Consider the following 27,987-nt stretch of genomic DNA (forward strand, 5'->3'; position numbering starts at 1 on the left):
CCTCAACAACTTACCACAACTCAGCAGAACAATGAGAGTTGGAATGAGAGGAGTAAAATCATTTCTTATTTGTTAATCAAGGGGACTGATCTCATAGATCTTTAGCTCTCATATATATGTCATCTCCCTTTCTATTGCTTTGCCACTTTAGGTAATAATTATTTTGTTGCACAAAAGCTCCTGGTCTCATAAACAAAGGGTTGATGCTCTGTATCAAAGTTTGAACTTCCTTGACCTGATCATGAGTCTTGTTCCAGAATATCTTCCTCCCAGCATGTGGTACTTAAGTCCCTGAGTCGGCAGCTTATGAACCTGCATAGATGTAAGTCCTCATCACAGAACGAGGGTTTTCAGCACCAAATAATAGAGCTAGGCATAAGAAACAAATGCCACCGATTTCCTGCTGAATAAAAGGTGTGTCCTCATTTATTTGCTTTTGGAAAATATAATTGGTTATTGTTACAGCAGGGAGGGAGAAGCTATCATTGGTTTTTGTTTCATTTGGTATTTTCCTTCAGATGGATAGAAGCGTGGATCTTATTCATTACTATCACCTGTAAAAAAAAAACAAACCCAAGGATATCTATTTCTTTTTATTCTGTTAAATGCTAATAGATTCCAAGTAACCAGTATCCACTGTAAGATTTTGACTCTGCTGGGTATTTTGTATAGCCAGTAGTCTATTTTTATTAATAAATTATGAAAAGCTAGGCAAAGATAAATTCTTATTCTTTTTTTTTTTTTTTTTTTTGAGACAAAGTCTCACTCTGTTGCCCAGGCTGCAATACAGTGGCACCATCTTAGCTCACTGCAACCTCTGCCTCCTGAGTTCAAGCGATTCTCCAGCCTCAACCTCCCGAGTAGCTGAGATTACAGGCAAGTGCCACCATATCCAGCTAATTTTTGTATTTTTTGTAGAGATGGAGTTATATACCATGTTGGCCTGGCTGATCTTGAACTCCTGACCTCAGATGATCCAGCCACCTTGGTCACCCAAAGTGCTGGAATTACAGGAGTGAGCCACCGCGCCCGGGCAATTCTCTCTTATGTCTATACTCCATGGAAATCAACTGTAGTTGGTGACTTTCAAGCTGCATATATATGTGTGCTAGTGGGGAGGGGAGATTGGGGGCACCTCAGTCAGAGGCCCAGGTTTTCAATAGTGGACTAGCTACTGTCATATGCTACTTGTAAAAACGACAGCTTCTCCATGTAGCTGCCATAGGCAGCAAGTTTCAGTTCAGTATCCTTAGCAGAGGGAGTTGAAGAGTGAGACTAATTGGTGAGTAGGGCCAGCAGAATGGGCTGCAAAGAGCTGCGGTCTAGCTTCTAACCTAATCACCTTTGTATCTTCCCCATGGCAGGTGATTAATTTCTAAAGGACATTTTGGGGTGAATAGTTAAAAATTTTAAATTCCCTTTACTCCATGACATTTTGATTGGAACTTCTTTGCTGGTCAGTGGTTAAGTGTCAACTATCAATAATTTTAGAAGGAAAATTTAAATTGATGAATATTTATGTGCAAGACACTGCTAGAAGGTATGAAAAATATAGAAGGGGATAAGACATGGTCACTCTCAGAAACATTTAGCTGCCAAAATACTGCCTGGACTGCTGATAACGAAGGAATTAGGGATAGACAGTACTGATCTTAAGTAACTTTCTACTCACAATGGGGGTGCTTGGTCAAACTAAAGGGCTACAAATGAAGACCGCAAACTTTCTCCCTAAATCGGTCATGGAATTCATGTTTCAGGCTGGATTATTCCATTCTGCAGAACAGACGTCACTGTTGTACAAATAAACACAGTCACTGAATTGACAAATCCTGAGTGAACACTAGCAGGAAATCAAAGAAATAAAGGGAGAGACAAGTGAGAATTTAATCAGTAGAGAGGGATATCCTTTAAATAGTGGCCTCAGAGAACCCCGGCCCCTTCTGCCTTCCTGCTCCCGCAGCACCACACAAGAGGGGTGTGCTGTCACAGATGTGGGGTACAGCTCTTGACCACAGGTGTTCCTAGAGACAGACAGCACACAAGTCCCCAGGTACACCAAGGGGACCCAGGTCCTTGCTAAACAGCTCTGATTCTGAGGAAATTCTTTTGAACCCTCAACTGAAATCAGCTTCTTTGTAGTTTCCACCCATGGTTCCTTCCTGCCCACTGCAAAAACAGATATGAAGAAATCAGTCTAATACATTCAACTACAATACTAGCATTTACTTAACACTCAGCTGTGTGTCAGGAATGGGGATAGGCAGGGGGATATAAAGTCTTTGAGAAACCAGTGAGAGAAGAAAGGTACATAAACGAGACAATAGGGTGGAATTAATACTCGTTAGAAGGATGCCTAAAGAGGCATGGGTCCAGCCATCGGTGAGGTCATAACCATTCTGCACAGAGGAGAACGTGCCATTTAAGTTTAGAATGTCTCTGGACAAGCCACTTGTGAAACCGCATTCAAAGCAGAGGAAGTACCCCACAAGGATGTATACGGATACAGAAAGACAAAGAATGTCTGAGGAAATCCAGGAGACTGATGTGACCATAATGACAGATGCAAAAGGAAGGAGACTACCACGAAGAGCCTCGATTCCGCCTTTCAGCCTGTGGATTTAATTCTGTAGAGGGCAGGGAGCCAGTAGGGCCCATTAAGCAATGCCTTTGCTGGAAGGTGGGCAGAGAAGGAGTTAATGTCCTGATCACATGTATGAAAACAATTGTGGCACAAAAAGATTATGCCTGAGGCCCCTCAGCAAGAGAGGTCTGGAACATAGGTCTTCCTACCCCCAACGCAGACTGCTTTCCACTAACCCATGCTGTTTCCAGAGTCAATACATCTTTGTGGGAAGCAATATATTCTTTGGATATCCTGTGGGGAGCAAGATCCTTACCTGCCAATAAGGAACTGTAATCCTCTTACTTCAATGAAAGGAAATGTTACTTTGATGGCTCCTAAGCTACCCACTCTACATTTTTATCAAGTCATTTACCACAATGTCATTGTGACTCATTATCCATCTTTCTTTTCCCACTAAATTGTGAGTTCCCTGAAATCAGAAACCACATCGTCAATCAGTCCATAAGACAAGTGTTAACTGAGCAATTTCCATGTGCCAGGCACTGTGCTAGACATGGAGTATTCCACTATAATTGATCTAGACATGGTCTCTGCCCATTGCGGAATTAGAATCATTTCAACCCTGTATTCCCAGGAAGTAAGCACCAGGTTGACATTTCAGAAAATTGTGTGGATGATGAAGTGAGTGGAGCCGGTACTGTTGCTCTATTCTCCTCTAGCATGGAGGTTCTCTGAAGCTGTGCCCTGTGCCTGCACAGCTTGTAAGGGACAAAAGGAGCCCAAGTCTAAATCTTAGTCCCCATACCCCACCCACCACCATTCAGAAATACGGGGCTTAGGACAGAGACATGCACCAGCCTGGACCTCACAGTTCCCCCCCACATAGAGGACCAGCAGGTGCCAGATCTCTCAGCATTTGATGGCCAGGAAGGCACCCAGTCAGAAGCTTCATGAGTTAGGAAGCCAAGATGATGCCTTCACTGCGCTCTAGTGTCCTCCCCTGGAACATTTACAACTTTCAGCTGCCTGGTGTGATTGAAGAAATGAACGCCTTGAAACAGGGAGATGACTAGGCTGTAGGTTCAGAACTGTGATCCCAAACCCAAATCCCAGTCATGTGACTGCTTTCCTGCCACGTGGCGCTCAGCTGGATGGCTCCTGACATTCCCAGCCAGGACTGCCCTGGTGAGGAATGTCCCCCTGCTGAGGCTGCCAGAAAGGGCCGCCAGCAAGCCCTGCCACTCCCCATAACCAACCAACTTCCGGAAGCTGCCAGGACAGGCAAGACCAGTATAGCTTCCAGTTGTCTGCTCCTGCCGCCATCAGCAATGATGACGTGTACAGCAAGGCAACATTTTTTTTTTTTTTGTAAAGAATGATCCTTCTTTGCCCTAACCTGGTTATGAGTCCTTACCTTTTGCTGCTGGTTTGGAGATCATTACAATTTGCCTTGTCTTCAAGGGGTGTCCATGTAGGTTACATGTAATCTTAGTTCATACCAAAACGATCATTTGCAATGGAAACTGTTAGGGCCCGATTGTTTCCTGATTTTAACCTGAGGACAGGATTTTTATGTATGCCAAAGCAGACAAAGATAGTCAAGCCATGTGTGATCTCACTGGAGGCACACACTTACTCTTGTGGTACTGCAAACAGATGCTAAATATGCAGTCACAGGGCCTGGATGTAAGTCTCCTTCCTCTGCCCTGCATGGGACCATGAGCAGGCTGTCGACCTCTGAGGATCTCGTGTCCTCTGATGATAATACAGGGGTACCCTCTGACACCACTTGGGAGCTTATGAAGATAAAGAGAGAAAAAGCTTCCATTTCCATGTGCACCTCCACCTACTTTCAAAACTGTTTTTGTGACAGTCTGCAAATGAAGGAAACATACACAGTAAGACTTCCTAGAGAAAGAAAAGATCCAGTGATATGCAGAGGGAGGATGAAAGGTTCGAATTATACCCACACTCTCTCGGCTGACAGAATGGCAGGTAAACATTCAGAAGTTCTGATGAGAGAGAAAATGAATTTTGTGTGTATCTGGCGCCTGGTACTGCTGCTCAAAAGGAAACCAGGTGATGGATCGCCCATCTCCAACCAAAGGTAGCATTTTGATTCCTATATGTCTTTTGAAAAACAGCGTGACACGTGTATCAAGAGGAAAAAGGGAAGTCTACTCCCACTCTCAAGTATCTGTCTGAATGAAACAGTCTCAGAGAATAAAAAGCTACATAAAAAAGCTGTGCAACTGCTTCCAAAAGTAGTACAATAATAGTAAACCATTAAAGTAAATGTGTGTATACACACACACATACACACACACACACACACTCTCAATGAAATATTGTCTGGTAATTAAAATCACCAAGAAAACGTGGGGAAATATTTGTAACCATAGTAAGTGAAAGCAAATGCAAAAGGATATGTAAGATGATGAGGGCACCGTAGCATGTTTTCACAGAGAGAGATGGTGGAAGGGCACTGGTTAACTGCTAAACGTAATCCTGTTATGCTGGTGGTGGGGGGGAAGAGAGAGAGAGAGAGAGAGAGAGAGAGAGAGAGAGAGGGAGAGAGAGAGAGAGTGTGTGTGTGTCTTTTTCACAAAAAGAAATCTCAAATCTCAAATTGTTTTTGTAAACTCTTTTGTGGAGATAAATATCACAGAAATAATAGTTCATGCCTCTTAGATCTCTGTAGGCCTTTAACTTTGCATGAAGTATGCAGGTATCATTTCAATCTTTTTAAAAGGTAGTTAGTATTGATGGGAGATGGGAGAGAGAGTTAAGACACTGAACAAAGCCCACAAAAGACTCTTGTGACCTTGTCAGCCTTTTGGCCACTACCCCGCTGGCCATGGTCACTGGTTTTAAACCCAGGAGTTCCCATGTCAGAGTGGAAGGCGCACTCTGCTGGGAGTCTTGGGTTCAATGCCGCCTGACCTTGGCCAATGTCACTGGCCGGCTGGGCCTCACTTCCTCATCTGCAAAACAAGTTGGTTGAGATCAACGAACTCTGAAGTCCTTTTCTCTTTAAGGTTCAGTGATTTTATGATCCTCTAAATCTCAACATGAATAAATTCCTTTTTGTATGTGAAAAACTCTGCAATGAAACATCTCTCCAATTTAAAAAACAATGCTTCTCAAAAGGCAGCACAGACTAACAGAAGAGTGCAGAATGCCAGGTTAGGGAGACAAAGGTTCGAATCCCGACTTGGCGCTTCCTGGATGTTTACTCTTTCAGGAAATTATTTAATCTCCCTGTAATAGGAGATTAAATGTGTTGACTTATGAAACTCAATAGTGGTGCTGAGTAAAAACACCTGGTTAAAACAACATTCAAGCCATAAGTGAATTATATAGCAAAACAGGTAAGTCTGAAAGCTTATATATGTCCAAAGACAATAAATGCCAGACTTTTTGAGATAGTTCTAATTTCCCATACTCTGGTTGTCTGTTGTTCCCATAAGGACACACGTGTGTTGATTTCTGCATGGAGAGTGTGGTCATAGTACACCTCATCATTCAACAGTGACCCACGTTCCTCCTCAACTGAGAAGACTTCCTGATTTTGAAGAGTGGTCATAGTCCCTGCACTTCGCCTCCTCGAGACAACACTCATGTGCAAAGCTCTTTACTGAGCTAGATTCTCGCCTGAGTTCTGTGTGGAGGTGGTCTGACAAAGACACAGACTGGACGTTCTAATTTTGAGGCCTCAATATTTCACTGTGTGACCCTAGGAAAGTCACTTGCCTAGTTTGGTCTACGGTTGCCTGGTGAGCCAACTGGTTTGGAACGTAATGAAGCCTGCAGCTTTCAAAAGTAATGCTCTTCTGTTAGCTACCTTCACTCTTTGTAAAGTCTCTTACTAAATGCTCTTCATTCTACCTTAATCCCTACAAGAAGTCATTTGGATCCACGCCTCCTAGTTTAGGAGCAGCAGGGCTTGTGCCGCTGTGCATATCTGCCTCCTGTCAATGGCGGGTATGCACAGTACCAGCTTGGAGATACCTCAGTGCTGTCTGGATTTAACCCAAGGGGCAATATTATCATCTGACCCCACACAGAACAAGCCCCAGAAGGTCGTCAATTTCCCTAAATCGTTGGCTGGATACATGTTTAATGCGTTCTTGTCAACTCAGAGTAAGACACACAGAACCCTGGGTCAGGAAAAGGCAAGAGGACCCACGGGGGCGGAAGGAAGGTGCAGAAAGTGACACATTTGAAAGGTGTTTTTTAAAAATTCCTAACTGCTTCTTTGTTAGAACTGGATCTAGAAGAATAAAAATTTAGGGGAAGGGATGATGTGGGGGTGATGAACTGCGGTGTTCTATTTCGTTGAACACAGGCCTCTGACAGGTTGTAAAAGCAGCATTTATTTCAGCAGGCAGCTAAGGACTCATTCACGAAGAGGCTACGCCCCTTCTTTTGCTGATGCTCTGGTGTGCACAGAAAGGGTTCCCATCCTGGCTTGATAACTGGACATTGAAGGGGAATTTCCCTAGAGGAATCACAGAGGTACAAAACTTACCATTTGCCTTTCCCAGAGTCTGGCTGGCCCCTCCCCAGAGGGCTCCCTCCCTTATCCTCCTGCACCCCCTCCCCTCAGCCAGCTGCTGACTCCTCTCTGTCTTTTCCCAGTATATGCTGCACGACTGCCCCTCTAGTCTGGACCCTCAGGCCTTCCTGAGAATTTGCATTGTAGCCTTTGCTTGCACCCGCTACACAGCCCCTCCCCCTTTGCTCTCCTCTCCGGGGTCTGCCCTAACCCCCCCTCCCACCCATGAGCAGATTCCCAGGCAGATGACTGCAGCACAGAATGAAAAAGGCTTGTGGAAGCTGCCATCCCCCTGCCCACCTGCCTTGCACTGGCTTTTATGGGACGCTTCCTTGGAGTCCCTCCCTCACCTCCCCCTCTCTCTCCCAGGCCTCCTTCTTTCATCTGTTGTCCCTGGTTCCCAGGGTCCCTCTACTGTTTCTCTAATTTGTTTATTGATTTGGGGAATCAAATCACTTTTGTTCAGCAAAAGAAACAGTATGATGTCACAGAGGACACATTCATGTGGCCTCAGAAAAGCTATATTATAGACTCTGGACATTGGGGCTGGGAGGGTCCTCCAAGATCATCTCTTTCAAGCATGTCAGTTTAAAGATAAAACAGATGCCAAGAGAGGCTGTGGACCCCCTATCCCTGGGCACCTGTGTGTCCTTAGGCTATTGTTTTGCCTGTCTGCGTCTCAGTTTCCTCATCTGCCTGGCAACAGAAACAATGTGTTGAAATTTCAAAGAAAATCTTGACAATCCCAATTGTGTTGGTTGAACAGAGCAGCCAATGGGTAATCCTGGCTGCAGCCTCATTCTTTTTTTTTTTTTTAATTGTATTTTAGTTTCTGGGGTACATGTGCAGATTATGCAGGATTGTTGCATAGATACACACATGGCAATGTGGTTTGCTGCCTCCATCCCCCCGTCACCTATATCTGGCATTTCTCCCCATGTTATCTCTCCCCAACCTTCCCACCCCTCACTGTCCCTCCACTAGCCCCTCCAACAGACCCCAGTGTGTGATGCTCCCCTCCTTCTGTCCATGTGTTCTCATTGTTCAATACCCGCCTATGAGTGAGAACATGCAGTGTCTGATTTTTTCTTGTGTCACTTTGCTGAGAATGATGGTTTCCAGTTTTATCCATGTCCCTACAAAGGACACAAACCCATCATTTTTTATGGCTGTGTAGTATTCCATGGTGTATATGTGCCACATTTTCTCTATCACTCGCCCTGTGTCCTCCATGGGACACAAACTGGAAAGCCCTATATGCAGGAATAGCACCAGTGGTATCAAAAAAGCATGTCCAGAAAACTTCAGGTTTCTGCCACTTGTATATTTCTAGCCCCAAGAAAATGACCAAAGTAAATAGTAGCCAAAGAGGAGACTAATAGACTATGTCTCATTTGATAATTCAAATGTCTATCACCCATTTGTCCCTTCCTTGCCCCTGAAAAGTAGATACAGGCTGCCCCATACAGCCTCCTCTTCAAATTAACTTGCAGTTTCAAGTTCAGTTCAAAACTCCTGCTGGTAACTCATATCTCCAAGTCCGGAAGTCTAGATGGTTTTTGTCACACATTTTAATGTTAGATTGTGTGTGGTCTAACTTTGTTTCCCCAACAAGAGAATTCAATTCCTAATGGTGGGAATAATGCTTTCCTCTATTACCCCTTAATGCCCAAAATGCACTGGAAATATGATAAGAGCTTAGTAAAATATCAGGTGCTTGACTTCTGAATCAAGGAGAGAACAGGAATCCAAGTCTTCACTTAGTTCCTGGCATAGGATGTGCCAAGGCTAACAGCTACATATCTTCTCACCTAACCATCAGGGTCTGTTGTATGAGGCAGTCTTCCCTGCCCCACAATATGCTTATGATATTAGAGGGCAGGTACATAGTCAATGTTATGAGATTTCAATTACACTAAGTACAGCTAAACAGGATTCAAGGACCTCGAATTCCACACACTTTATCTTCATAGCCACCTCTACACACCTGTCGTTATGGTATTTCACCTACCAGAAAATGCTCCTCACCAAATTTGATTATCAATGCAAGCCAATTTTTAAAAACCTGTTCAGATTCCGACATTCTGGAACACTATGAATAGCTGCACAAGTTGTGCTGTGCCCATCATCAGAGGTCACAGCGCAGACTGCAGCCAGCCTGCGTCTACCTCTCCTCCGAAGCCTTAAAGATAACTGTTCATATGGATCCCTGATTCTTAAAAACACTTGTCCTTGTCATGTGAGGTTTTAATCAAACATTCGGTTAAATAGAGAGGAAATTTTATTTAGTCTTGGCTTATCACTAGAAGCTCCTACTTCCTAGGACACCTAAAATTTGCCATCATTTAGACTAACAGACAGTATGTCTGCTTTGCCAATTCTAGATGTGTAAGAAGCCATATATAATTTTTGCCCAATTTATTGTAATTAATTCAATTTTAAAAAATCAGCAGCACTCAACCTGGCCCTTGGATCTGGCCTTCTGTTTAATTTGCTGTCTGTTTTCTTTGGGCCAAAACTCTTCCTAACCCCACCCAGCAACCTCCATTTCTACCACAACTATCTTGCATCTAGTAGTACAAGTTTTGCATGAGGCAAGTTCTTGGTATATTTTTACACAACTCTGCAAATTCAATAAGCTAGAGGTCGTTTCTAGAAGATTCTACTCTCTGTTCATGAGTGTGGCACTCTGTACCAATCTTCCCCCATCCCCCTACCCCCCCTGGCCTAGGTACTCCTTCTCTACTCCTTCAGCCCTTGCCTCAGCTATAGATCACTTTCTCAGGTTATTTTTTGCCTGGCTTCCCCATTAGATTGTGGGTTTCTGGAGGGCAAGGGCCCTCATCCATATTTATTATTATTTTCAGCCTATAGGACTTGGACTCCATCAGGGAACAGAACCAAAGGACTTGCAAATTCAACCTGGCAGACAGGGCCGCCAGCACTGTTCTACCACCCCAGCAGATTCGGGGGTTCCAGGCTTATTTGACAACAGAAAACCCATCAGGGTTTCCATGTCCAGAAACAGATGTGGTCCATGAGTGCATGAGCATTCAGAGGAACCTGGGTGTCTGACTCAAGTCTTGCATCTACAGCACTCAGGACAGTGCTTGGCACATTCTGCAGAATTACTATGTGTTTCTTGCATAAATTAATTCATGAATACAAGCTGGATCCATCCTCATGTTCTCTGTCTTTCCTGAGAAGGCAAAGCTGTGTAAGTTTCCCTTTTTAATGATGGCAAAATCATAGACATACAGAGCCTAGATGGAATTGGGGAGCTGGTTCCAGCTTCTCATTTGCAGATGGTAACTCTGAGGTCCAAGATCTCACAGAAGGCACCCTGCTCCCAGTCTAGCACACACTCAGCTTTGTCACATTGTCACATTCTGCAGGAAATCCAAGCCTCAAGAGCTTGCAAGGCCAATGACTGAGTGGGCTATTGGCTTCTTTCTTTCCACCCCTGTCCAGCACTTGTCTCCCCATAATGAAGAAAAGTTTCTTTTAGGAAAAAAATAAATAAATAAATAAAGCCCTCTTCTTCCCAGGAAACAGCCAGAAGTTTTTACATCTTCTCCCATGTAAAAATATGGGGAGGAGCCATTATCATACGGTATCTTCCAAAGGCAATGCCTCCTTTTCAAAGAAAGCCTGAAAGGACACAGCCACAGAATGGAGTGTTCAACTTCAATTTTGTTTGAATGTAGGACATCAGCACGAAAGACTCTCAGATAAACAGTTATAGACAATGTCACAAATAAACTGCATCAGTTTCTTTCCCTTCCTTCCTTCCCTTCCTCCCTCCCTCCTTCCTTCTTTCCCTTCCCTTCCCTTTCCTTCCCTTCCCCTTCCCTCCTTCCTTCCCTCCTTCCTTCCCTCCCTGCTTCCTTCCTTCCTTTCCCTTCCTTCCTTCCTTTTCTTCCTTCCTTTCTTCCTTCTTTCTTGTGGACTCATGCCTTCTTACCTTTCTGTAGCCTGTCTCCTCTCTGTTCTATGGATAACTGATGCTCAAAACAAACATGTCACTGATGTGGCCACTAAGAGACCTCTGAGGTCACCCATGGCTAATGCCACAGAAGGGACAATCTTGGCATCACTTCTGGCCTGTGAGGTTTTCACATCAAGGAAAACCTTGAAATAAGAGAAATCCCAGGCCTGCTGAAATGTAGCATTTTCCCTCTCTTTAGCCCTCCTCAAATTATAAATGCTAAGAAAATGCTGCCCCATAAGGTATCCTTTTCTGGCTTACATGTTGGCTTCATCCCAGTTCACATGTAGAAACTTGCTTTTCAAGGTGTTGGCAGGAGGTAATTCAGTGTGCAACTGGGGCAGTGCTGCCACAGAACAGGCAACTCTCCCGGAGTCCACAGGAGACAGGCAGAGATACCCAGCCAGGGCACCAACAGATCCCTCTCACACTGCCCACATAGACAGCACTCCATGCCAAGCCAATGAGCAAAAATATCTCTCATTCTATGATGAGGAGAATACAAAATTATTATTCATTTAATAAAATAGTACAACCCACAAGTGCTTGAGAAAACATTTTTTCTTGCTCTCTTAAGGCTATTTTATGGCCCTGAAACTATTTTCTGGAATACTAAAAATCAATCAGAATTACAAGCCAATCATAGATGGCCAAAGGGAAGTTGTATATCATGAAAAAAATGATTGAATTTGAAAAAAACATAAATGTATTCAAGTATTTAGGAATGACACCATTATCACTGTAGTACAGTCTTAATCTCTGTGTGTGTGTGTGTGTGTGTGTGTGTGTCTGTGTGTGTGTGTACATGTGCCCACGTGCCATGGGATAGGAGGACTGGGAGAACAGAGGCAGAGAGCCATGTCTGCGGGGACTTACATGCAGGTCTCCTCATGAGAGTCTCCTCATCACAGACCCATACAACACTGCCTCCACTTCTCTGCAAACCCCTAATTCTACAAGCCCTGGGTATGCTGATGGGGCAGCTGCTCAGGCCACCCAGCAAGATGCTCCTGGGCCTCCTACATCTAATTTCTATGGGGAACAGGATCAAGCTGTTACTCTCTGGTGAATCTGCCAGCTGCCCTGCTCAGAGAAGGTCTTCAAAGCATGAAAAGCCAACTGCCTCCCTCTCGTGTCAGCACTCAGACCAGCCACCTCAAGAATGCTGATCTCTATGGGGGATCCCCGCAATAGGCCTCAACTTGGGGCCTTTTGCATACCCAGAACCATGGCAGGCTTGTACTCCACACAGGCGTACGAGCAGCTGTGCTGTTTAACTCCTCCTCATGGTAGGGAAGAAAGACCGATGTTGGCATTCGGTGTGAACTCAAAAGTTCAACAGCAACTTTAAATAGCACTGCCTTCTACCTCCTTCATTCCTTAGCTCTGTTGGTATCTTCAGCAGTCATAGTTCTACTTAGGAATGTATACTTCATATCCAGGCAAGTACACGTTAGAGTCATATGACTGCACAGAAGCAGAAGGGTAGAGAATGGTCACCCTTCAAGGAATCCCATTCCCTATACTGCAGCCAGTGCAAACAATTTGCCAACCTGTAATTACTTTCATTGACATCTCCCACCTTTAGCAAAGTATGTGGAGCAGTATGGCAGGGACACACATGACAAATAGTGTGTATACACACAGGTGTGTGTGAGCACATGTGTATGTATATTCATTTCAACATCTCTGCCTGCATAAATGTTGAGAGAAGTATGGGTGGATGGATCAAGGTTGCATCCTGGAAAATGTTTTGCAAGGCTAGATTTGTCTCTTCATAAGTAAGTAAAGTATGTTATGTTTTCAAAGAATTTCAAATTTAAGGTCTGGTCTAAAACCTTATGGCAAGTTGTCTCAAAAGACTCAAGAAGAATAAGTAATAGAAATGTTCTCAAGAGGTCTGTGTCCAAGTCCTAACTCTTGAGACCAACATGAGGTCTTGTGCGCCTCCCCTCTTAGAGTTTCAGCTTTCTAATCTGGAAAATGAGAAAAGTGAACCTTTACTGAGTCATAAACTCCTTTCAGAATCTTTTGAAATGTACATGATTCTCCCAAGAAAATGCACATGTTCATATGTGGATATAATTCCATATGACATTTAAAGGAATTAATCACCTGAAGCCAATTTCTGGCTTCATCCAGTGTCCCTTCAGGCCTAAGAAAATCTCTCTTTTAATATTTCTGAGCAAGAAAATTGGAGCCTGGGGGCTTCCATTTCAACTTCTCTTTTCCTCATTCCCTCAATGCAATGATCTACATGGAAATTTACATTAAGCTCTGAGCTCTTAAGTTCTAGAAAACTACTTCTCAAACCCAAGTGGACATGACATGATAATTAACAAAAGATACTACAATTAGAATCTCTAGTCTCTAAATCAAATATTCACTGAGCTGTGGCAATGATCATCAGGAAAGCTTTGGGAATAGAATGCTCCTATGCTGTTTTGGGGGCTCCATTATCCAAATGCTACTTGAATCTGACTGTGAATGGACACCAGGAAGCCGTGAGGTAAGAGGCATTCTGCTTTCAGCCAATATTGTAAAGTTTCCATCCCACCATCTGTATTAAGGGGTTCTACAGCACTTTTCATTTTCTTCCTTAAAAATGACATAATGTTAGGGCTTAGAAGGCACCTTATACACTGTCTAATTCAACTTTCCCAATGCTAGACAGGTGTTCAGGAAGGAGGGCGTGCACCAGGTACAATTGAGACATAGATCCAGCTTTATCAATTCTTAAATCTTGATTTTTTTTCCTTGTCCTTTGCTGCCTGTTTTGGAGACCCCATACGAGAGAATAAAGCAGACTAAATAGGTTGGGAAGAGAGGAAAGATAGGAATATTTTGTGAAATGAAGAGAAGGGTACCCAAGATAACAACTCCCCACTGCTGTACTTTCTAACAAATGCAGTGATAAAATCCACTAATTCCACAAGGACCTGTAAAAATGAGGGAGAAAACAGTCCTTGCAGGGAGGCCATAAGGACAATTTACCTTTTGCAGGGCAGATGGGAGAAAGCCTGGAGAACGTGGTAGTCTCAACACCAGCTATTCTGATGGGGTGTAGGGACCCTTGTTTTCTGCATTAGATCCTTTCCTAAGAATGGTTATTCTGAGTGTTTCAACTTCCTAATTTTCCTAACTTCTTACTGTCCACTGTCCCACAGGCTTCACAGTTTCTCATACATATTTTGGACTGATCTCCCACAAATCAGGCTTTCTAACACCTGGGTTTGAGTTTTCTTTGCTTCTTTCACCCCTTACCTCCCTCCCCAACCATTAGGTAATGAGCTGTGGCCACCAAGACCAGAGCTCTTATTTAAAAGAACATCATCATCTGTACTGTGAGATTACAATAGGGACAACCTGCTTGACAGAGCCTCTTCCCTGGATCCACTAAAGGGCATGGGTAACTTTTCAACTTGACTTTTATAGCGTGGTTCCCCATACATCCCTTCCCCTCAGAGTTTTAAGGAGTCTTTCAAGATTTCAGATTAATGTTCCTTTTAAATCCTAAGGTCGAGAATCAAATATACACATTACTCTTCTCTGATACATGCATATCCAGACTGGGGGAATGAGAGTAATTTCTTGTTTTGAAATTTTTTTGGTTTTGAAATAGGTTCTTCCTTGGCCAGTTTCTGAATTCTCTTCCCCAGTCCTGCTACAGTTAATACTTAGGGTCAGCTTATTCATAGAATTAATTTTTTTTTTAAACTTTCAGTTTTGCTGAAGTTGCCTTTATAGGAGAGTGAAGAGAAACCTCATGTTTCTGGGTCATCTAGTCGTGGTTTGAAAGATTCACCAACTGTTTCTTACATATTCCTCTTTCAAAAAATCAGGTTCCCAGAACTTCTGCTGTATCTTCTCTGTTGACCATACCTGAATCTCCAGTAGTTGAATCAAAAAAGGCAATATTCTCATGGGGACAAGAAGAGGCATCTATGCCAAGAAATACCTTTCAGGATTCTGCTGCCAGTGATTAAAACACAGAAGCAATCTGCACTGTTGGATGTTATATACCGCTGCAGGAATCTAATCCTGCTTTGCATGGGATTTGTATCCTATTGGTGGTTAGGATGTGGGAAAGAAAGGATTTGTAGCAACTCTCAGTTACTCATAAGTAGTTGGTTAATGGTATTTTTTAAAATTTATTTTGTAAAAGGTTCTTCCTTGATCAATTTCTGAAGTCTCTTTCCCAGCACCTCTTCCCCAGCCCTATTACAGCGAATGCTTAGGGTCATCAAGAATCATGTCAGCCTGGATCAGATGAAATTAGAAGGAGAAACAAGCTCTGGAAGGAAAATCCGGTTTCCCAAATGCACTTCCTGCTGGTTCTCCCTGCAGTTCACCATGTGTTCCAGGAAAGCTGATCTCCTCAGTGGCCCCAGTGAGGGTCCTGCCCACTTTTCTGTCGATGGATGCTCTGTGTTCTTACAATTACCCGCTCTTCCCTCTATACATCCCAGCCAGCAAAGGCTTCTCATCCACCTGAGGTCTTCCCTTTGAAGGCTTCCTGAGCTACTCTGGTTGGCTTTGGGAGAACATGATTTCCCAACTCTGAAATTATGGCTTCAAATGAAGCTTAATTGGTAAATGGTAAATGTCAGTTGAACTAGTGAAAACTTGAAAATGAATCACACAGAGATGGCTAGTGGAGAGGCAAACAGAGAAACAAAGAGTTATAAAGATGTGTGAAGGAGGGTAGATCAGTCAGGCTCTCAACAGGAAAGAGATGGCACACCCAAATCACGATTGTTAAGGAGAACTAATTTATAATCGTGGATAAATGGAAGGGAAGTACAGAAGTTATTAACAGAGAAGCTGTTACTGCCTCTTGGCTTAAAGCACAAAGAGGCAGGTACTGGAATCATAGGAGCCTCCAGAGTGCTGGTGGGTTTTGTTATCTTTTCTGTTTCTGTTCTGTCACCAGAAACACTTTTCTAAGGGCCAGATATGCAGATTCCACTGCCTGTTTCTAGGTTCTGATGGCTTTGTTGACTCTGAGGGTAAAGTCCAAACTCCGTGGCTTACTCCTCCAGGACCCAGCCTACACGTCCAGCTTGTCACTTCCCCAACACTGAAGCTGCTGTCATCTATACCACCATGCCCTTGTGAATTCCATTTTCTGGAACACTGTCTTTGACTAGCCAAGCCCTACTTGTCCTTCAAGATCCAAGCCAAATATTTCTCTCCTTGTTGGTCTTAACCCCTGAATGGAGGTTTTTTACTTTAGCATGCAAGCTCTGTATCACCTGTATCTCTTATGGCTCCCACAAAAATGAGTGTTAAAGAAGGTCTCAGTTTAAGCAGGGCCAGAAGGACAGTGACCAATGAGACATGTATCCTGGGTCTGAATCTGGGATTCCTTTCACAAAACTATGTGGTCACATCCCAAAGGACCTACTTCTTCTTTTTGTGATAAGAAGGTCAGGATAATTCAAGGACAACTCAAAAATAACATTTGTGGCTACTAACATGGCTATATCTATATATCCACATAACAAAAAATATGGAAAACAACATTATGAAAATAACTCCATGAGAACAAATGATAATGATAGCAATGATGGTTATTTAGAGTCTCTTTTTCTAAAGTGCTACCATGGCCTCATGCCCTTCAGTACAATGGTCTTCTCTGAGGCTGGAAAAGGTGTTGGGTTCCAGCAATAGCACTATGCAGGACATCCTAAATTAGCAATATAAATCTTTCTAAAAATGAATGATCCTACTAGTTCCCTAGCATCAGGAATAATTGAAAAATTAATCAAGGAGGCATAAGTGGCCTTCGGCAAATAAATCCAAATTGGTAAGATGTTGACTGGCCCAGGGAATTCTATATCATTACCATTTGGGAGCTTTTGCTGCCTCTCAGAATCAAAGTAAAACTGCTAAGTACTCTTGACCTGAAACATCTCAAAGCAAAATAAACAAACAAACAAAACCCAGCACCAAATGTGAATGGAAATGTCTGTACAATGGCACATGGATAATTTAAAATAAAACAGAAAAGGTTCTATGATTCTGAATTGAGTAAAATAAATTCAAAATGCTTCTTGATGGAGTAGTTACTAATACCTCAGCAGAAGATGCAAAACACAAACTCTTAAGCTGGAAAAATAAAATCAGTTGCCATAAACTTTAGATCTAAAGTACAAATATGCAATCAAGAAATAAGCTATATGTACAAGCTATAAAATGTAGTTCTAATGTATAGTGTTTCCTGTGCCCTGAGCCTGTCAGTCTGAGCTCACATTATATTGCCAAGATTATGCTATCAAAATAGTTGCCACAGAATAAAATATAAGAATTCCCACTGTTACCTTCCAGAGCTTACAGTGTAGTCAGGGGGTGAAGATTAACACACTCAATGCAGTTCTGAACCCAGTTCTATATTAGCTCTCTAGGGCTTACTGCAAAGGATAATGGAATCCTGAAATGGAAGTTGTCAGTCCAGTCTGGGCAAATCTACATGGAGAAGTTAGACATTAAAAGATGAGAAGGCAATTGCTAGGTGGCATGCAGGAGGGAAACTGAGTACTAAATATAAGGACAATACATTAAAGCACCATTATCAAGCCAGGTACAATGACACATACCTGTAGTCTCAGCTACTTAAAAGGCTGAGGGTGGGAGGATCGGTTAAGCACAGGAATTCAATAAGCTATGATCACACCTGTGAATAGCCCCTGCACTCCAGCCTGAGCAATATAACAAAACCCCATCTCTTAAAGGAAAAGCACCGTTACCAGAGAAAAAGGAACTCATGATGAGCCCAAGTCTACTATGGAAAAACAAATCTCAGTCAGAACATATAAGCTAGTTTTCAGCATGTAAAGAGTTTAAGTGTCACTAGTAATCACAAGGTGAGAAAATCAAAACAAACTGGTACATAAATATATAGATATCTTTGTAATAGCAGAAAAACATACACATACAGCATGAGAAGGAGAGAGAGAGAGAGAAAAACTTAGAATGAGGCCGGGTGTAGTGGCTCATGCCTGTAATCCAAGCACTTTGAAGGCCAAGGCAGGCGGATCACCTGAGGTTGGGAGTTCAAGACCAGCCTGACCAACACGGTGAAACCCCGTCTTTATTAAAAAAAAAAAAAAAAAAACTTAGAATGAACCTTTCCCAAAAGATATGAAAAGGAGAAAATATTACATGCAAGATTCAAACATGATGCATTAGCAGGGGATTAGCTTTGCTGACCACTCCTGCTAAAATATGCCAGTGGCAAAAGACAGATTCATAGGTTTTCAGAAAAACCAAAAACAGGGTTTGAAAGCTATCCATGAGGAAAACCATATTAAAAAAAAAAATAAACGAAGATCTCTTTTTCCACTTTCTCCTAGGTAGACTGGCTTTTCTTCCACATTTTTATATTTATTCTCAGCTTCCTAATGTGGCATTTCTTTCATGTAATGGTATGCGTGTGCATGTGTGCATACATGGTACTTCAGTATAATAGAAAATATCAAGAAGTGTGTGACAGGGGACAAGAGGAAAAGAAGGTCTGAGGCATGACTTCTAGACCCTCCAGCACACTTTCCTGCCAAGCATGGAGAGTCTACAGACTTCTCCCCTGAAACCTAGTTCAGACACTTAGAATTTAGCATAGAGCAATGAGGCTGGATGAGCTAGTTCTCCCCCTAGCCCTATCACTGCCTTATCTAATTAACGTTAGCTGAGTGAAGTGTTATTTCATTTGCTGACAAAATGAGTTGGGCCAGCCAATCTCTCTTTAGATGCCCAAACCCAGGGTGCTCTAGCCCTACAAGCTCAGTGCTGAGTTCAAGGCCTCGCTCAGGCTATGGTGAAATCAAGAAAAAGATGACAGTCCCTACCATCAAGAAAAGGATGATCTAGCTCAGAAGAAAAAGCAAATGCCTGAAATAAAGAAAGAATAGTTCAACAGACCATGGAAATGCTTATGAAGTTCTAAGGACAACAGAACATAATCAAAGTTAAAAAGGAGATGTCCAGGGTAAACAAACCTTTGGAGAAGTCCGAAACGGCTTTGTGAAGGGGTTGAGATTTGAGCAAAAAATTGAAGAACTGGTAGGTTTTGAGATGATAAAGGAAAAGAAGGACACACATACATACACACACACACACATACACACACACACACTTACATGTGCCATGTACACACACATGGACCCATAGCCATCCCTGTGGATGCATGGCAGCTGCTGGAGAAACAGAGTAAGTTAATCCTTCAGACACGTGGATAAGTAGTTATAAGCAGGTTCCTGATGTCACCTTTCAACATGCTAGAAATACGTGTATTATTTTATTATTTAATTTCTTGGAGTCTTAAGGCTTCTCATCTTCAAAGTCTTCTGATACATTTAAATCCCTAGAGAGACAGAACTTCCTACATCAGCTCTCCTTAGACTTTAGTTGCATGGACAAAGGGTGGGGACTGCAAACAGCTGAGGCCTTGGGAGAAGCTTGAGTCCAGGAGTTGAAGCACACACAACGCTTATTCCAGGGGAGGCCAGGATCCTGCAGCAGCCTTGTGCCTAAGGTTTGCAGAGGGATTTCCCATCATGTGTATGTCTGCCTGTGCGTTCCGTGAAACAAATGTCACACAGACTGATAGGTGACATGGTCTGGAGGAGTGTAAGCCTTTGTACAGGCCCCTTAAGAATGTCGTCCCCCCACCTCCCATCCAAAAAAAAAAAAAAAAAAAACCCTAAAAGAGGATAATAAAAAAGGGCATTTTGAACCATTAAATCCATCCCATGTTGAGCTCAGTCCTTTTACTAATAAGCAGAGGGCTGGATTTAATGGTCCCCAATGCCCTTTATGATACTCAAATTCTCTGTTGGTGTGTTTGGGGCATGTTGAACCATATTATGGGCTTTTGCCTTCCTCATAGTGGATAGAACTACATGTTCTCTCATAGACCATGAGAATTGTGAAAATACTTTGAGATCCTTTAGCAAAAGCATTCATTCTTTTTAAGGTATCCATTAAAAGAGAGGGGAAACAACCCAGATCCAAAAATCAGTCCTTAAAAAATAAGTTAGCCACAGGATTACTTTCAAACAGCTCTCATACCCTGTTCTACCTATAATATTCTGCCAGGATGTTCTTCTCCAGACTCTTCCCAGACTCTGCAGTTTAATTCACAAAAACTTCTCTCTCTTCAGGAAAGTATCTGCTGCTTAAAATGAGGTTCACCTGGTTTGAAGCAGACTAGAATATTCCATGGTGAGGAATTCATAACATTTTGGTTGAAATCGCCTGGCCTAAGCCAATGTGTGTATTCTCCTCTTACATCCTCATAGCCTGAATGGATATAAATGTCACACACCGACTCACAGATCTGCACAAGCATATACACACTATACCCTCCACTTTAAGACATATGAGATTAACTTGTTCAATTCGATAACCTCTTGGTTTGTTTTTGTTTCAAGTGCCTCTCTTTTTTCAAAATTGTGTGTATTTGGGCAACTGGTTTGCCAACAGGTGTGGATGGCTAAAAACAATCTACTTATTTCAGACACAACCTCTTATCTTGCCCTGATAACTAATTAGCCAAAAGAGTAAGGGATGAAAAAGGAGATAAAAATAGTTCCAACAATAAGCCATTTTACCTCATACTTCCCTGGCATTTTGTAACAGACTATGAGAAGACACCGCTACTTAATGAAAAAATGTTCAATTGTCTAAATCCGAGTTTTCTCCCTGAAAATAATAAATTTTTAACTAGGTATGAGAAAACTTCTTTTAAAGAATATACCCTGCATAGAGGTGGACAGAATGAAAGAGTTATAGAGAAAAATTAAGAAACATAAAGAATGACAAAAATAGTGCAAAAAGTAGTGAAGAGAGAAGAATACAACAGAGAAGAGAAAAATGTAGGAATTTAAGAATGTTAGTTAAAAGTTGCCCAACTCCTTCTTTTGACTCTTGAGGAAGTGAGACCTAAAGTGTGGAGAGGGGAAGAATAAGAAAAGCTGGGAGAGGAAAAATGGAAAGAAAGAGTACTCAAGAGAGAAAATAATAGAGGAAAGGGGGAGGGCATGAATCGAAGCAGCATCTGGGAGACTCAGTCTAAGAAGCGCAGGTCTCTGAGAAGCACATTCCGTCCTGGCTATCATATGCAATCCTGTCACATGACTGTACCAGCTATATTTAGCTCCAATGTAACTCAAGTCAATAGTGTTCCATACAACAGCTGCTGCAGAGTCCTGAAGAAATGTTTTTACTACCTACCCTGGAATAGCCGTGTCAAGGGTCCGGCCTTCACAGCTGCAGAACTCCACTATGTTTATATACAAAGCAGCAGCATTTTGAACATAACTGATATGACTGTTAACATAGTTTAGTGGCCTGCTGTATAATAGAACAGCACTTTCAGAAGACCAAAGTCATTACTCTCAGTTCCTGAGGATGTCCCCTCCCCCAATCCCTGCAAGCAAATATTGGCCCGTACCTTATATGGTGTGTTCTCTCCTGAGACCTTCTCTGGTTTTCTGATCTTCACTTTAACTCCACATGGGGCTCTATGCTTTGGAAGAATACTTTTCAATGTCAACTCAAGGATACCCAAGCCCAATGACCCACAGAAATACCTACAGGTTTCCTCTAATGCCAGGGGAACATAGGTGACTCCTACTGAAAACAAAACAAAAACAAACAAACAAAAAAATCTTGGTTCTTGGAGGACTGGCAGGTTACCAATGTGCATATCCCATGGCCAGAAATGAAGACTTGCTACCACTAAGAAGTGAGAAGTCTAGGAACCACTGAGAAAGCCAAGCTTCACCTGAATAATTCATTAAATAATTATGAGTCATCGTTCTCAATAAGGCATCTTATCAGATTTTGTGAGACAAACCACACATAGGCAATCCCTTTGCTCTGAAGGAGGTTCGGTTATGATGTGTGCATAAAGCAGTCACACAGATGGGACAGGGAATAGATAAATGGGCTCAAGATGAATGCTGAGGAAGGAAGAGACAGCTGGAATCTAAGAAGCCTGGGAAGGTTTTTCAGAGGAAGACACTTCTTTCTTGAAGAATGAATGGGGAATTGACAAGCAAGGAGAGCATTCCAGTTGAATGAGATAAAAGAAGCAAAGATGTCCCTTATTCTTTAGTTGTATATAGTCAGATGCTTTTGCACAGCTAAAGTCCCCAATCCTGTGCCTTGACAAGTATCAATGGGTTCTCCATAATTGATTCCTGGAACAAAAGCCGTCTACACAAAGATTCTTGCCAAGAATCAACCTACTTATCTATGAACCTTTCTTTCATGAAACCAGGCTAGGAAAGGTGAGCAGAAACTATCATACAAAATGTTTGAATCCTCAGAAGAATGACTGTCTCTGCTTCCAAAAAAGATTCAGGGCCAGTGACATTGCTGTAATAAAAAAAAAAAAAAAAAAAAAAAAAAAGGGAGCAACAGCCCTGATCTGAATCTTGAAAAGGAGATTCCCTGGAGGATGGTGTATGCCAATTATTTCTGCCTGGCAGAGGACAGCAAGAAAGGAGGCAAGTGCCAGGTGGGGTGAGGAGTTTACTGTAGCCACAGTTCACCTATTGGCTGTCTAATTCCTTTAACCTGGGTTGGTCTGAAGGGCTGAGAAGAACATTCTCATTAGGGTATGAAATGGATCATTTCCAGTGGCCAGATGGTTCCCCATAAATACATTAATGACTTTATAGGCATGTCTGCTTGGAAAAGGAACAATTTCACTACCAAAATGTGAGAAATTGTCCTTTTGGACTCTGGGTAATCTAAATCTAAGACCAAAAAATTACCGAAAAAAAAAAAAAAAACCTCTGTGTTAACTTACTCCATTTCCCACATCTCGTTCTTTTTAGATGACAAGCTCAATAAACAAGCATAATATTTGTTTTAAAATGAAAAAAATAAAATGCATCACAACCTCCAAAAGTCATTCAAACAATGTTGAGAAACACACAAATCCACACATATGCAAACCAGTGCACATACACACACATACTCCTCGTTGGTATCAAAGTCGATGCTTCTACTGCTGAGCATGGCTGTGTAGTGACAGAACTCATGTACGCTTCAACTGGATGACTTTCCAAAGGCAGTCACGTCTCCGTCAAGAAGTTCCTTTCTTCTACCTCGAAACAGCTCCCAAACCTGTCTCATTCTCTCTGTCTAATCCCCCATCCTCATCCCTCACCCCAGCTATAAGAGTAGCTTCCTAGAACTTCCAGAAGGATCTCTTTACAAGCAAATCTGATCTTGTCCTACCCCTACTTGACCTTTTAGTGGCTCCCATTGCTTTTAAGCTAGAGATAGGAAATATTTCTCCTGGTCAAGAAGGACGGGCCAGGTGCTCACTCCAGTCTCATTTCTCATCAGATCATTTGTTCTACATTGATCCTCAAGTTCCTCAAAATTTCCTAAGCCATACCTACTCCCTTTCAGGGCCTTTTGGAAGAACCTCCTCTTTGCTGGGCTTCTCTTCCCTTCTCCATTCACTGGCTCACTCCTGCTCACTCCTCTGCATAGATGCATCAGGAGAGCTTCCTGCCTTTCCCAGCATCACAGGTTTTCAATGTCCTTGCCATTTTGAAATGGTTTATTTACATTTTGATTGTTTTTCGTGCTTGGAAGGCCACCAGGGTTGGTGTGAAGATCAAATCTGAGAATGATCCTTAAAGAATTATAAGCAGAATTCCAATGTAAATCCTTGCTTTTTTCATTGCATCTTCTAAAAGACTCCTAGCCCCCAAAACAAAGTGAAAGCAGAAGCATCACTTTCCTGAAACATCAAAAGGAAATGACATCCAAAGCAGGCCTTTTTTTAAATTTATGTTGGGCTAAGACGGTAGCCACCACAACTTGGTGAATAATTAGCCTTGAGGTCCCCTGGCATAAAATAAAAATCCGCTTCCCTCCGGCCAGAGAAACCACTGACAACCACCAGCCTGCGTTTTGACAATTTCCCTGCCCATCACACACCTGGTTCCTAAGGCCCCAGTAGCCAAAGGGGAGTAAATATTAACTATGGCAGGGAATGATTTGTCAGTCTTGAACAGCTGTCCACAGTTTCCAAGGTACTGACCTGAAAAGGAGATGAAAGGAACGAAGACTAGGGTAGCTTCCACGCTGGGCAGGACAACTTGCCCTTGCCTCATGGTCTGCTATCTATCCAGTGATGCTGACTTCTGTATCTGCACATTCAGGTTCCTTTACCCTTTGGTTTTAGCCAAGAAGGGGCACCAGCAGGAGATCACAAAAGGGAGGTGAGTGAGGTCAGAAGAATTGTTCTCCCAGCCTCCTCCCTGCTGGGTCACCCCAGGCTAGTTGTGTCTTTAACCAAAGGCCACAGCTCCTATCAAATATGCCTCCAACAGAGCTTGCCTCTTTCTAGCTCCCCATCCCCAGCAAAGCTACACATTCTGAAACTGATCCTACTTTTTCAAGCCTAGTGTGATCATGGTTCTCCTGGGCTATGACTATCCCTATGATGCTACAGCAATCTTTGTGGTTTCCCTACACCCAGCTCACAACCTGGAGGTAGAGAGACATCATTTTAATAAGCACACACATGAGCAAGAGTACAGTTTTAGGAGATGAGTTTTAGGAAGTAAGGAATGTGTTTCTATGCATGCCTGCATTTCTGTGATCTGGGGTGGCTACAAATTCTAATAGGCAAGGCTTCCCAGAAAAATCTCTCCTTGATCTGATATCAGAACTAGACCAAGTTTAGGTGGGGCATGGGTAGGAGGTTAGTGGAGGGAGCAGGAAAAATCCCAAGCAGAGAGAACAACCTATGCCAAGGCCCTGACTCACTCTCATACAAAGGTTCTCAACTGTTTATTAAAGCTATTATGGGGAACACAATGCCATTTTAAATGTCTGCACAAATAGAAGATGTTAATGATAGTCATAATTCTGTTAATAAAAATCCTTAAGTTTTGATTTTACTTCTCCAACACATAAAAGTTTCTTGTAGGCCAGGTCTTGCCCACAGTGCCCAGCACAATGGCTAAAATACAGTTGAAGTCCAATAAACACATGCAACTAATTAATTGATTGATTGATTGATGATTGAGGAACCAAAGAATGGGGAAAATCCAGCAGTGACCTAGCACTGCCTATTAGCAGAGGTGATTGCATGAAATGCGGATGAGCTGACTTCAGGCTAAGTATGGAGCTGACCTTGGGCAATTTACACTTACCTCTAGATAATGTTGGTTCAGGTCTCAGGCCTCAGGATAGGAGATAAGCGAAAGTTATTTTGGTCTTTTGAATGCTTAGGAAAAGAGCCGAGCCACATGGGTAGTGACCTCCATTTCTAGGGCAATATGTTAAATTCAGTCTCAGTGTGAGGTTTCCAGGTCTCCATAAATTAAAAACACATCAGAGAAGAGTAGAGGTTTCCCTAAAACCCAAAGATACCATTGTGGAAAGCCCCTGTTGGCTGAAAAATGATGGCTTTCCTCATAAAGCGGAAGTGGTATTTTAGATTCAGCCACTTTGTTTTTTCTTTCCACCTTGGGGTGTAAGTTTGACTCCCGGGTATCTTCCCATACCTCAAGTAGTAATAAACAACCCAACAAGAGGCCAAATACGTCAACTTTCACTTAGGTGGCAGGCATTTCATTGTACCAGAAAGAAAATGTGGTCAGAGGGACATCTTCATTTCTGTAATTAACCTCAGTGTGGCCTCAGGGAGCGCCGTCCTTCTCTGGGGTCCAATTTTCTCATCAATAAAATGAATGGCTTATGCTAAATGATCTATGAGATCTTCGGATTTCATGGTTTTGAACACTATATTTTGTTATTGTTTCAGCAACTATGTCTTGAAAGTCCACATGTTCTCAATCTTATGTTATTTCTTGGGAGGGAACAGTCCAGCAGCCAGAGCTTCTTATTTTGTGATTATGGTCCTCCTAAGAGGGTCCATGAATCTCCAGCTGTTGCATGTAACATTTTGTGTCTATGTGTATTTTTCCTGGCCTAAAAGAGTCCATAGCTTTTGGGTCCATATATGGGCCCTATATGCTTCTGGCAGAACAGCATAAATGTGACTGCTTAGATGTCAGGGAATGTGCTCATAAGACACCAGCATCAAGAGCAAGCCCAACATGAATCCACCTGCCATGCACTATGACAGCCTGGGTTGTCTTCCCAACCCATGGTTAGGAAGATTTCAGGAACAGGATGGCTCTGGATTTGAGATGAGTTCAGAGGCAGACTGCTAAAGAGAAGGAGAATTTGGGAAGCCAATGCAAAACTGTAATCGTGGGCAAAATACACTGTGTTCTCAAGAACATTTTAAAAAGTCTCCAATTGCTGTGGGAATTAGCTCTCTCCCTGGCGTACCTGGAGGTTCACACACTTTTTCTTTTCTACCTGTCTTGCATTAACATCAGTCCCCAGAGTACTGGGTTCTAGGAAACAGTAGGGCTCTGTTTTGCAGCTGGGAGGTGGCTCCAGAGAGAGCTGCCATTTTTGTCAGGAGAATACTAAGAGGTCATGAACCTGCATCTGTGACTTAGCCTGGATGGGGCCACATCCCACCAGGCTATACCAGGGGTAGGGATGGGGTAGCGGCTTGGTGCTTTTCATCATAGTTAACAGAGAATAAGTCATGACAGCTAACAGTATCATATTGCTCTGAGATTAATGCAAAATGATAGCATTCAATGATTTTAAGGTAAATTTAAAACATATAATGACAGAGTGAAAGCTATGCCTTACAGTTATATATGCATGTGAGGAAAACATGTCTAAATTGAAGCTTAGGAGCTATAACTTACACAGTAAGTGCTATTATTCAAAAATTTAAACATATGTGAGACAACTTATAGCAAATATGCTGACATATGGCATTGAAACCAGTATGTCAACACTTACAAGTAAGAAAACATCTATAAAAATACAATAAGCACAGTTCTCTCTTTACATTTAGGCCACAAATGAGACCACTGCTGAACATCTCTGGTTAAGCATTAACACACACCAGGATCCGCCTGTAACCTGTTTGTTAAGGTGCAGTGCCCCAGCTAATTAATACATCACTGGCAGATCAAGTTCAGGGAACAATATTGAGCAAGTGCATTCCTGAGGCCTCATTTACCCCCTTCAGGTAGGAGTAAGTCCAGAAGGAAAAGGGGATAAGGGAGAGGAAGGAGAGAGAGAGGAAAAAAAAATAAACGAGAGATTATTATTTTGCTACAGTAGAGTGTCCCACAGTTGATAAAAGAGTGTGTGTGTGTGTGTGTGTGTGTGTGTGTGTGTGTGTGTGTGTGGTGTGTGTGTGGCAGGCTTGCGTGTGTTGGCCAAATTCTGAAATCATGTCACTTGAGAACAAGCTGAAGGAGTAGAAGCTGTTTAGACAGGGAAACCCTCCATTGAGAGAAGGCTATCATAACAGCATTCTGCCATGTGCAGGGATTGCTGCTGACTGTGGGCACAGACAATGCTGTATTGCCTGTCACTTCCACTCCCAGGGCCTCATACTATTCATCTGCAATGTGAGAGGCTTGTATGAGATTCCTGATTCTCAACTCTTGCTGCAATTAGAATCACATAAAGAGCTTTTAACAAATACAGATTGTGGGGCTCCATCCCAGATAAGCATCTCTTCGGGAGGGAAACAGGCATTTGGTATTTTAATCGTTCCCCAGGTCCTTCTAATGTGCATTCAGTGAGAATGGGCAGGCACTGGTCTAGATTACCACTGGGTAATTCTAGATTATCCTAGAGGCCTCTCCTAGTGCAATAGGCAGGAACCCTTCTAGCTCTAAAACTTTACTTAACTCAGTCATATACATAATTCTCTTCCCATTTCCTCTGTGACTCTGGAAGGAATCATAATCCTAAGGGAAACTCAATACATAA

General features: G+C 42.5%; 1 protein-coding gene and 1 long non-coding RNA gene across 5 annotated transcripts in view; one reads left to right on the forward strand and one right to left on the reverse strand.

Annotated features, from left to right (window-relative positions):
- The window catches only part of SETBP1 (SET binding protein 1), a 377,101-nt gene that overhangs the window by 234,022 nt on the left and 115,092 nt on the right, over window positions 1–27,987 (reverse strand). The window lies entirely within an intron of this gene.
- On the forward strand, window positions 5,033–27,381 carry LOC116528232. Its single transcript, XR_004258933.1, has 3 exons — window positions 5,033–5,106; window positions 26,039–26,041; window positions 27,350–27,381. It is a non-coding gene; the product is annotated as an uncharacterized LOC116528232 (long non-coding RNA).

Source organism: Sapajus apella, unplaced genomic scaffold, assembly GCF_009761245.1.
Source record: "Sapajus apella isolate SASKATOON/1434 unplaced genomic scaffold, GSC_monkey_1.0 scaffold57, whole genome shotgun sequence".
Lineage (NCBI taxonomy): Eukaryota > Metazoa > Chordata > Mammalia > Primates > Cebidae > Sapajus > Sapajus apella.